At 38.6% G+C, this 11887-nt stretch overlaps 1 non-coding gene across 1 annotated transcript; it reads right to left on the bottom strand.

Moving 5' to 3' along the window:
* Positions 1–809: 809 nt before the first annotated feature.
* Positions 810–915, bottom strand: LOC141421007 (U6 spliceosomal RNA). The gene has a single exon (XR_012445715.1). It is a non-coding gene; the product is annotated as a U6 spliceosomal RNA (small nuclear RNA).
* Positions 916–11887: the final 10972 nt, after the last annotated feature.

Raw genomic sequence — 11887 nt, 5'->3', positions numbered from 1 at the left:
GTTTGATCCTAAGCACAGAAAGAGAAAATAAAAAAAGAAAGAACAGAAAAGGAAAAAAAGGAAAAATAATAAGATGCAGTTCCTTTCTTCAAAAGGCCAAACAACATACTCAAAAAAGATAGGGATACCATGTATAAAAGCATTCAGTGGGTATAAAAATGACAGTCCAGAATCCACAATGTAGAAAGGACTAACACCCTAGTATTCAGAAGATGATCTCAGTTGAGCCCATGGGATCTGGCATCAGGAAACACTGGGGAGAATTTTCCTGACAACATCAGGCTGTATTCACTTGGCATCATGATAATATTTAGACATCCAGATTTGAACATGGATCTTTGCATTGTGTGGGGATTATTTATTAGTTTTCAATATACACAAATGTGGTATCAACTTGATGATCTTGAGCAAAAAGACAGAATGATTCTAGATATTGGAACTCATCTAGCCCCATTCTGGCATCTTTTAAATGAAATGGAAGGTCAGTCACTTTGGAGCCCTAGCAACTTTGCTAGGACGCCACTTGCTGATGGTAACACTGGAAGATATGTTGAGTCTCTCTTAAAAGGGACCACTCAGCAGGCCTGAGTCACCAGAATCAAGATGGTGTCAGGAATAGTAAGTTTTCTGTTCAAAACCAGCACAACAGCTATCAGATATGGAGTCCAGCTTTGAGGTGAGCACTTGGGTTTTCTTTCATAAGCATATGTAAGGCTCTCTGAAGATTTCCAGAAATGCTGATGAAGCATCACCAGGAGAAAATATAGGGTTCCCTTTCATTAGTATCTCATTTTTCCATGTTCATACATAAAAATATGAAATGCTTCATGAAGTTGCATGTCATCCTTGCACAGAGACCATGCTAATCTTCTCTGTATCCTCCAATTCTCATATATGTGCTGCTGAAGTGAGCACCTTGCTAATCTTCTAATCTCATTTTCTTCTGAAAATTATCATGTTACTGAGATCATAGAATTATTGCAGTGATGAAGTAGGACCAACAACTATAAAATCTTTTGTTTATTCAAAAGATTTGTCACCAGAACTTATTCATCCTGAACCAAATCCAGCCCAAAGCAGATTGATTGACTATTCTCTTAAAGATCTGCTACGACGGAGGCATTCTTTATGCAGGATGCAACTGCATAAATTGCCAACCAGGAAGAGTTGATGTTTCTTTCAGGTGAAGCCTCTGACTGGCTTCTCTCCAAATGAACCAACTAATTCTCAACTTCTTGCCCTGTTTATCCATGCATCATGCACAAGACCAGGGGATGAATCCATTTGACCACAAGCAATTCACATTAGAAATATTTGAGCCACTCCTCTGCTCATCCACCTTGGCTTTTGATTAAGCCTGTGGCCATTCTTGACTCATCATTCAATGTCTCAAGTGAAAGGGAGAAGGGCTACTGCAAGAATGTTCCTCTTGGGACAAGTGGCCAAAAACCACAGCAATTCAGCTCTACTCATGAATAAGTAGTCTAAACTGGGTCAGAATAGTTTTTAATGAACTCTGTCCGTTATGACTAAATGATAGAAATGAAAAAAAATTTAAAAAACAGAACTTTTCAATAAATTTTTACAATGTGTAAACAGAGATTGCTAGGCTACCCTTGGCCCACCCAGGTTTGCAATATGCCTCATGATGTAAATTCTGAGCAAAGGATTCAAGAGAGAAAGGGCACAATCATTTATGAGGAAGCTAGATATGTCCTTCAGTGAGGTGGTGCCAGAGTGCCCCTCCCCCCTTCCAGAGACTTGAGTCCTGGCATTCAGCTCTTGTGAGAATTGGTGACACCTGGGCTCACGGTTTACATGCTGTACTAGTTTTCTATTGCTGGAGTGACCAACTGCCACATATGTTGTGACTTAAAACAATACAAATGTATTCTGTCACAGTTCTGAAGTTCAGAAATAAAAGACAAAAAAGTCTCATAGGCCTAAAATCAAGACATCGATGCAGGTTACTACAAAAGCACCTGCACACCCATGTTTATGCAGCACTATTCACAATAGCCAAGTTACGGAAACAGCCAAGATGCCCCACTACTGATGAATGGATCAAGAAAATGTGGTATTTATACACAATGGAATTTTATGCAGCCACAAAGAAGAATGAAAGTTTGTCATTTGCAGGTAAATGGATGGAAATGGAGAATATCATCTTAGGAGAAGTTAGTCAGGCTCAGAAGGCCAAAAATCACATGTTCTCCCTCATATGTGGATTGTAGACCTAAAACAAATGCAGTAATATTATGGGACATGGGTCATACTAAGGCGAGGCTGTACAAGAGAGGGATAGGGCAAAGGAAGGAAGCTAAAATCTTGAATAAGGTTGGTGTGCTCACTTTACAGGAATGGATACAGAAATTTTAAACTGGCTGGGGCCACCATGGGAAGTGGATTAGGCAGGAGTGAAGAGAACTGGAAGAGGTGAATCAATTGAAGCTGTAATACACACATGCATGGGAACAACACAAGGAAACTCACTGTGTAGCTGTCTTTATCTCAAACTAGCAAAGCATCGTATTTCTCATTTTATCTTTTATATTGTTTCTTCTACAAAATCTGAGAACAGGAGGGCGGAACAGGTTCTGCTGAGAGGGCAGGGATTGGCACCTGTAGGAGGGGGGAGGTGATGGGAAAAGGGGTAGGAGGATGAATATAGTGCAACAATGTATACACATGTATGTAAATGCAAAAATGATGCATGTTGAAACTGTCACAGGAATCAGGGGAGGGGAGATGGGGGGAGAGCAGTGGAGGGGAGTATGATATATTTGATACATTGTAAGTTGTAAAAGCTATAATGTACTCACACCCAACACAACAATAAAAAAAATTATATGTCTAATTACTGAAAGAAAAAAAAAGACACGGATAGACAAGGAACCAAGGCTGGTTCCTTGAAGAGGATCAAAGGGAAAATCAATCTTCAGTTCTTCTAGCTTCTATTAGCTGCTAGCATTTCCTTGGGTTGTGGTCCAACATTGCAATCTCTTCTTCCATGGTAATTTTTCTTCTCTTATTACTCTGTCTGATCTTCTGACTCCCTCTGAAAGGGACCATTGTGATGACACAGGCCCCACCCAGATATGAATTATCTTTTTTAAAAAATTGTTTTTACATTTACTCACATGTGTATATATTGTTTGGGCCACCTTCTCTCCCCCCACCCCAATTATCTTATTATTCAGGAAAATCTCCCCCTTTAAACATCTTTACTTTAATCACAACTGCAAAGTCCTTTTTGCCATATAAGACTGTATCACAGATTTTTGGGATTGGAATGCAGATGTATTTGGGTCATTGTTCAGCCCATAATGTCTGTTATGCCAGGTACAAACCATTCTGCCTACCTGAGGATAAAAGGTAGTGTTCCAGTCAGAGGAGAGGAAAGCACAGGCTGGCTTGTATTGAGAGGAGGTAACCTTATTTTCTTCTCTTCTGTGTTCAACACCTTTGCTAATTCTTGAAATGAAATATGAACTGAAAATGACAAGGATTGTCAATGTGCATTTTATACTTTATCTCTTGCCAACAGAATCCCCTGGTATAGCTGAACACAAGGCTGTTTATAATTAGGTGTGTTTAAGTTCTGACTAATGAGAACACAAGAGATTTGTATGATTTGTAGACTTGGCCCTAGGTTGAAGCAGAGAGCTCATCACCATTTTTCCTCCTTTTCCCACTAACTGGAATTAAGATGTGGTTAAGGGACCTGCTAGCCTTGACTTAGACCATGAGCTGGAAGTCATGAGCTGAAGATCAGCAGGCTACTGAGCCTGGGGTCATCCACATGGTGGCACATTACAGAACCATCTGTAATTCTGCATTCTTGGACTGTTTAGGATCAGACAGTTGAACTGAATATCAATACACTTTTCCCTGGTTTGGACATCTATCTTAGTAGCCAAGTTTTTATCCCAACCTGGTTCAATGTATGAAACCAATAATGGAACAAAGGAAATCTAAACACAGCTTTGTGATCTAAATGGTTATGTGATTTTACATAGATCTGTTTGCCTCTCTGAGCCTTAGCTCCTTCAGCTGGAAAATAGAAATGGTAATAATATGCAACTCATGTGTTACAAATATTAAATGAGAGAGGACATATGAACATCATTTGTGAACTCTGAGGCACTTTACAAATATAAGGGTTGAAAGATTAAAATGTAATTTCTGATTTCTCCTCAAACATGCTTGGCTTTTTAACATTTTATTGTCTAAAAGGTTCTGCCACTTTTCTCATTGACTTTCAGTTATTTAATAAGGTCAGCAATATAATTTGTAGAATATATATGAACTTTTTTCTTTGAGGACTTAAGAAAACTATGTTTATTTTGAATGGAGGGGACCTATTATTTTTCTTTTTCTGAGTTAACTTTTGTAAAAATGTCTCCTCAAAAATGTGCATTTCTACATTAATGATTTGCATAAATGAATACTGTCAACCCACTGCAGATTTGGCACGAACATCCTAAAAAGGGAATTAGGTAGGCTATATGTTGGGTAGGGTTAGGACTAACCTACTAACTCTGTCCTCTGTTAGGTCAGAGTATGAACAAAAGTGGTAAATAACCAACCTTCCCAGGTCTGGAGACACACTGCAGAACCTAGGAAGCAAGAAGACAGCAAACTAATGTTCTCAGTGCTGCATTTTGCCTCTTAACCTTGCTTCTCTTAGCTCACAGTTCATGGCCCATATTTTGAAAGAGCTGGTCACAGAGTTTGAAGAGTGCCTGTGGAGTGGGGCAGGCTGACTGTTGGGTGTGCCAGGGTCCCTGTGCTCATTTGAGTTTAAATTTCAAGCTGTCACTGGCCTCTTTATCTTCCTGGAGCTTCATGGGCCCCAGTGAGGACTCTATGAACCCCTGATTTGGCTTTTTGCTTACCCTTTCTCCTTTAGTTTCATGTCTTCCCATTCTGCTTCTATAGGACTAGAGATATGGCTGAATACAGTGAGCATTTGAAAATCAAAGAGAACAACATTGAACTTTTATATTTTGGCATCAATAGGATTTAATGTATCAGCATCTAATATAATGGAGACTGAAATGAATATATTATCCTTGTGTATGTGTATATATATATATATATGTATATATATGAGACTCACACTTGCTTTTTTTTTTTTCTTTTTTAACAAAAGTTCTTCATGGAAGAACAGATGGCTGAAATATTAACCATGTTTCTGCGTGAACTAAAGGCAATCTTTAGTAAGCAACTGAATTTCAACTTTACAACTCAGTGCCTACACAGGACTTTCTTCTGTTCCTTTGTCTTTGGCATATACTAGGCATCCTTTAGGGACAATTATGGATGCAAAGAGTGGCTCTTCTAGAAGAATAGCCAAGTGGAGCTTGCAAAGTCACCCAGTACACTGTAATTACAAACTGGATGCTTATAATTGGTGCATGAACCACTTCCTTTATAAGTTACTCAGCTTTATTCACAATTTTTTCTCTTTGGAAGGGCCATGTCTCCTGGCTGTACCTTTAATAATGGTCATAATCATAATAACTGTAATAATGCAGCATAACTTTCTAATTACAAAGGAAATTTCTTCTCAAGAGCTCAAAGCACTTCACAGACATTATCTCACTCATTCTTATAACCTCTCTGTACTGCTTGGCGGTCACTAGTGTGATCATAGTAACATAGCTGTGTTCCATTTTTCAAAACTCTCGTAAGGCCAGGATGGCAAGGGCAACCTTCAGACTTTTAAGCACCCCTGCAGAAACATTTGGCTATTTCTGAATAATCTTTATTATGCAGCCTTAGATATTTATAATAAAACACAAAGCATTGCATGCTGGCTATACCTTGATGGAGGAACACAACATAGCTGGATGCTGGTGGCTCATGGCTGTAACCCTGGCTACTTGGGAAGCTGAGATAGGGTTACAGTTCGAAGCCAGTCAGGGCAAAGAGTTAGTGAGACCCCATCTCAGTCAACAGCTGTGTGTGGTGGTACATAGTTGTCATCCCCACTACTCAGGAGGCTGAGCTCAGGAGGATTGTGGTTTCAGGCCAGCCAGGGCAAAAAAGGTCATGAGACTTCCATCTCAATGAAAAAAGCTGGGCATGGTGACACCCACGTGTTATCCTAGTGATGGCAGGAAGCTTAAAATAGGAGGATCACAGCCTAGGCTAGCCTGAGCAAAAAGCTAGACCCTAGCTAAAATAACCAGAGAAACAAGGCAGAAGGCATGGCTCAAGTGATAAGCACCTGCAAAATAAGTGCCACACCCTCAGTGCAAATCCCAATACTGCCAAAACTACCACCACCAATCCATTTTATAGTTTCAGTGTATCCTTCGAAGAGTCTTTATGATCCAGTTTCTCTGAGGACATAATGTGTTGCATTCTGTGTCAATGAAGAACCCTTAAATGTAAAATTTCCCCCTAGTTGTTCATGCCCCATTACTGATAGTATTTGATATTGTGGGGCCGCAAGTCTTGATCAGTTCTCCAAATCAGCAAATTGTGGCTCATGGCCAAATCTGGTGAAGAAAGGTTTTTCTTTGACTACACTGCATATCATCCTATCCTTGGATCCCAAAGGTTAAAATATTTGCCATGTGATTCTTTACTGAAGAGTTTGCCAACCCCCATGCCAAGGAATAGGACCAAGGCACAAGGGTCTATACAGTGGGACATAAGCAAAATGAGCTGCCCCCAAGGTGTCCTGGGAAGGAGGTCAGGAAAAATCCTAGGACTGATGTGTAAGGCAGTTACTAACCTGGTAGAAAAATAGACACGACCATGATTTGTTCCTTCTTTGTAGGACCATTTAATTCCCCAATCAGCTTATTTCTAGGGTCTTTACTATGCTTTTTCCAGAAAAACCTGTTCTGTATGTCTCTAATGTGGCTACAGCGAGTACTATTTGTTTCTTCTTCAGGTTCACGTCTTTAAGCCATTGCACTGCCACAGAGTTGCTGAGATAGTTGTATTTATGCACATTTTTAACTGCATGTTGTTTGTGTCTGGGCTGCTTTATTTTATTAGAAAAAAGGATTAAAAGCATAGTCATGACACTCCTTGGAGATGTTTACTGTTTTCTGCAGGTGGTGAATAAGCAATGGGTGCAGTAGTGTTGACTTAATGTTCACACTGTGTTTTGCTTTTTCTGGTCTCTAAGTTTAGGATTAAGCCACAACCTAAATGCCAAGGTATTTAATATTCAGAATCTGCCTGGAGACAGAGCTTGATAAGCTACCCCCCCAAACACATACACACTTTTAAAGAGAGGACCAGATGGTTGATAGGATGGGTTTTTCAGGTTCATGAAGGACTAATGGACTATTTGTCCTGTTTCTGAAGCTGGCATTTCCCTTTCTGGTCTCCAATGTCCCCACGTACTTCTCAGGTTGGCATTTTAATTACTTGTTTCCTTTCTGTTTATACTGTTCCTCTTTTAATCCCACTGAACTAAATATATGACAGAATGAAATAAGAATTTATGAGCTCCTGTTGGGAGGGTGTAGCTCAGTAGTGGAGTGCATGCTTAGCATGCATGGGGCCCTGGGCACTAAAAAGAAAAAGGAAAAGGGAAGGAGAGAGAGAAAGGAAAGAAGGAAGAAAAGAAGGAAGAAAGAAAGAAGTAAAAAGAATTTGAAAGCAGGTAATTAAGAATGGATACTTGCATATTTTGAGATAATTCTTATTTTAGTGAAGACTTTACAAATATTTAGTACAGTGGGAGATGGATTTTCGATTGCGTCTTCTGTTGGCTGCACACCAAGTAATAAAGAGAGATGATCTCTGAAACTGAAGGAAATTTGAGCACATGCTCCCTAAGCACCATGTCTTAGAATGTGTGATACACAAATCCATCCCTACTTGTGAGCCTACTGTGAAATACTTTGTCTTCTCCTCTCCGTGGTACAGAACTGAAAGGACGAGATCACACACAATTGCTGGAACAAAATTGTTCCATGTGACTTTGAGAATCATGTTGATTATAAAAGATTTTACTCACCCTTCATGGTATCCTTAATAAGGTAACACAAATGTCATCAGAAAACAGAAGACCAAGGCAAGTTGTAACAAAAATTGTTGCAAGTAAATGTTAAAGTTCTATTTGAAACTTTAAAGAGTAACTTTGGCTATGGCACCAAAAGCACAGGAAATGAAAAAATAAATAGGACTTTATGAAAACTAAAAAATTTTGAACTTCTAAGGACACTATCAATAAAGCAAAAAGATAATCTACAGAATGGAGAAAATATTTGTAAGAAATATATCTAAGGATTAGCATGCAAAATATATAAAGAACTCCTACAATCCAACAACAAAAACCAAATAAAAAATGAACAAAGGTGGTGCTTACTTGTAATTCTAGCACTATAGAGGCTAAGGCAGAAGGATCTTAAGTTTCAGACCAGCCTGGGCTACATAACTAAATCCTGTCTCAAAACAAAACAAAATAGCAAAGGATTTAAATAGGCATTTCTCAAAAGAAGATATACAAATGACTAATTAGCACATGAAAAAATGTCCAGCATCATTATTCATTAAGGAAATGAAATCAAATCACAATGAGATATTGTTCCACATCTACTCAGATGACAATAACGTCATCAACAATAACAATAATAATAAACAGAAAAAGAACAAATCTGCCAAGAAGTGGCAGAAATCGGAACCTTTGTGCGTTGCTGGTAGGAATGAAAATGGGCTGCCATTCGTAAGAACAATGAGGCTGCTCCCCTAAAGGTTAAACACAGAACTACCACATGCCCCAGCCATGCCTCTTCTAAGTATACATCCAAAAAAATTGAAAGCACTGACTCAAATAGACGTCTGTACACCAGTGTTCACTGTAGCATTATTACTAGTCAAAAAATGGAAACAACTGTGCCCACGAACAGATGAATGGCTTAAACAAAACGTGGAATGCTATTCAGCCATACAAATGAATGAACTTTTTATATCTACAGCAACATGGATGGATTTTGAAAATACTCTGCTTAATGAAATAAGCCAGACGCAGAAGGATAAATACCATATGACTTCACTTATCTGGTATACTAAGCACAGGCAAATTCATAGACACAGAAAGTAGAGTAGAAGTCACCCAGGACAGGTAGAGGAAATGGGAATTTATTGATTAATAAACAGAAGCTTATACTGGAGACAATGAAAAAGTTCGGGGTAAAAATAGTGGTGGTGATAGTTATACAAACTTGTGAAGGTATTTAATGCTGCTGAATAGTACAAATGGATGCAAGTGATTAAGATGTTAGTGTTTGTTGTGTATATTTTACCACAATTTGGAAAAAATTTAATCTCGACGTCTACTTTTGTACTTGGTTTTTGCCAAAGAGCCAGCTTTCTAATTCTTACTCTGGGCTTTTGTTCTCATCCTTAGGAAGGGGTTATCTAACTTGCAGCTAACAGCTAAGCTGCCCGAGACGGTAGCTGTGAGTCTGCGCTCCTCTCAGAAATTGAGCCTTGTCTGTAGCTGTAATTTCAGAATATGTACACTGAGCTCATAATATGTGGATTACAGAGCAGAGCTACAATTCATCTTAATGATGGTATGTGAAAGAGCATCTCAGTAGGGCTCCTTAATGAAATGGCAATTGGTTGAAGACTTAGAAGATTAAAAATACCCAAGAGTTTCAGAAGTCATATCTCCTCTCATTTGGATTCTTTAAGGAGATAGTGTAAAATAATGTTCTCTGCCAAACAACAAGAAAGCTTATAGCAAATAGAGTAAAAGTCCTTTTAATGTATTTTAAAGGATGAAGCCATTAAAAAGTGTCTAATAAGGAAAGCTAAAAATGTGAACCAAATTCTCAAGTTGAAATATATCACACAGACATCTTTCTGGAAGAAACTTCCTTAGGAATGAACTAAAACGTTGCCCTAAATATTTAGACTCTCTTGAAGTAAAACAGTTGTCATTCCTTCTCTGGAGACTCTTGGTCAAGCCCTGTGTTAGACATAGCCTTACATTCTTTCATTTAGCCCTAAGAACAGTCTATGAGGCAGATAGTTTACTGGTAAATTCTGCTCTACTAAGTCCAACATATCAAACAAAAGGCAACATATTTAATGACTAGAATCCTGAATTCTTCTCCTGGCTCCAACTCAGTCACCTTGGATAATGAGAATGTTCCCTACCTCAGTTTCCCCAAGAAAGATAACATTGAGTCTCTACGTATTCCAAGTACTGTATCGATCATTCTACATAAGTGATCTCTTCTAGCTTATTCCACATTTCTGTAATTTTCTGTTTGCCCAGCTAGCAGAGATTAAAGATGTGAATAATCATGTGCAGATATTTACTGATAGCATCACAAACCACCATGGTGTTTAAATAGCTAGCAGTATTCCTTAAAATTTTCCTAAGTTAAATGCATTTACTAATCTTTAAAAAACTTAAATTAATTATTTCAAATTATTATGAAGTACATAATGAGCCACATCATCTCCTATCATGTTTGCCAATATTTTTGACTAATATTTGTATATCTTTTTAAAACAGTAGGATGTTCTGAAAACTTCTTAATTTTCATATGGCCGTGTGAATTTGGGTTGGTGGAACCCTATCAGATTGTTTTCTAAAGGCAAAAACTGTAGCAAACATATGTGTTTAAATCTACTTTAAGTCCATCTTGTGCCTTTTGAAGAGAACTAGAAGCAATTATTAGAATACAATTATCATTTTTGTGAATAGGCCAGGAATTTTATCTAGAGGACATGAGTTAGTAATGTCAGTTGTAAGTCCTTCTATACACCATGCAGTCAGCACACACAGCAGTGGGAGTCTACAATCTGCACTGTTCTCTACACCACTGTAGCACTGTTGCCTTTGCCTGTCTCCATCACACTTCTTTTGGATTCCCATTCTTCCTGACTCCTGACTTTGCCACCCAGCTCTCCTTCTAGACTCTTATGCTTTCCCTGTAATTCTGACTCTCCTATTTCAAGCTTCTGCTGCCTCCTCTTACTATGATTTGGGGGCTCCCCTGCCATGTCAATCTTCAGTTAAGATTCCACATGGCCAGGTGTAGCCCCTAGAATTATGTGACTTGGTTTTATTACAAACATAGTACTACCATTGGGTTGTGCTGTCCTCAGAGCAAAGTCTAGAGATGGTGGATATAATTACCACAGGTGATGTCATCATGTCAAAGTTATCCTAAACTCAACACGTAAACTAAGCAACTTATTTTAAGGTAGGCACTAACTTGATCTTCAAAGGAGAACTAATCACTATGTTATCTTATTTTGTCAATGCACAACATACACACACAATTATAAGTTGTCAGATGAAATACAAAAAAATTAGATTTTGACAGCTACGATGTCATCTGGGAGAACAGTTGAAAAATAATGGCCACTATGCCAAAAGACTGAGAATTGTGTCTATGCTGTTTCCAATGAGGCTGAGAGATTCACTTTTCCAGCCATTAGCGATTATTTAGAGAATATCTCTACATTGTATGCTTAGCAACAATGTTTGTTGTGTGGCTACTTATAAACTTCTGGGACCCAAATCATATTAATTGGAAAAGTCAATACTGCACAAAACTCCAAAAATGAGCTTGAAGAAATGCCGATTAGGCCTCTGCAACAATGGAGAAAGAGAAAACCACAGGCTAAGCTAGGCCAGTGTCTCTCCACCAGGGTGACACCAGGCAAAGCTTGGAGACATTTCAGTTTTTGCAACAAGGGGTGTGGGGTGAATTCTACTGATATGTTGTGGGTAGAGGCCAGTGACGGTGCTGAACAACCCACAGTGCACAGGACAATAATTCACGACAGAGAATTATTTGGCCCAAAGTGTTTAGGACATCACTGAGAAGTCCTAATCTAGAGAAGAGCATTCTGAAATCAGCTGACTGGTAGGCAATTGATGTTGCTA

This window comes from Castor canadensis, chromosome 2 (assembly GCF_047511655.1).
Source record: "Castor canadensis chromosome 2, mCasCan1.hap1v2, whole genome shotgun sequence".
In the NCBI taxonomy this organism is placed as follows: Eukaryota; Metazoa; Chordata; class Mammalia; order Rodentia; family Castoridae; genus Castor; species Castor canadensis.
The sequence above is the reverse complement of the archived record's forward strand: the minus strand, read 5'-3'. Positions and strand labels throughout refer to the sequence as shown.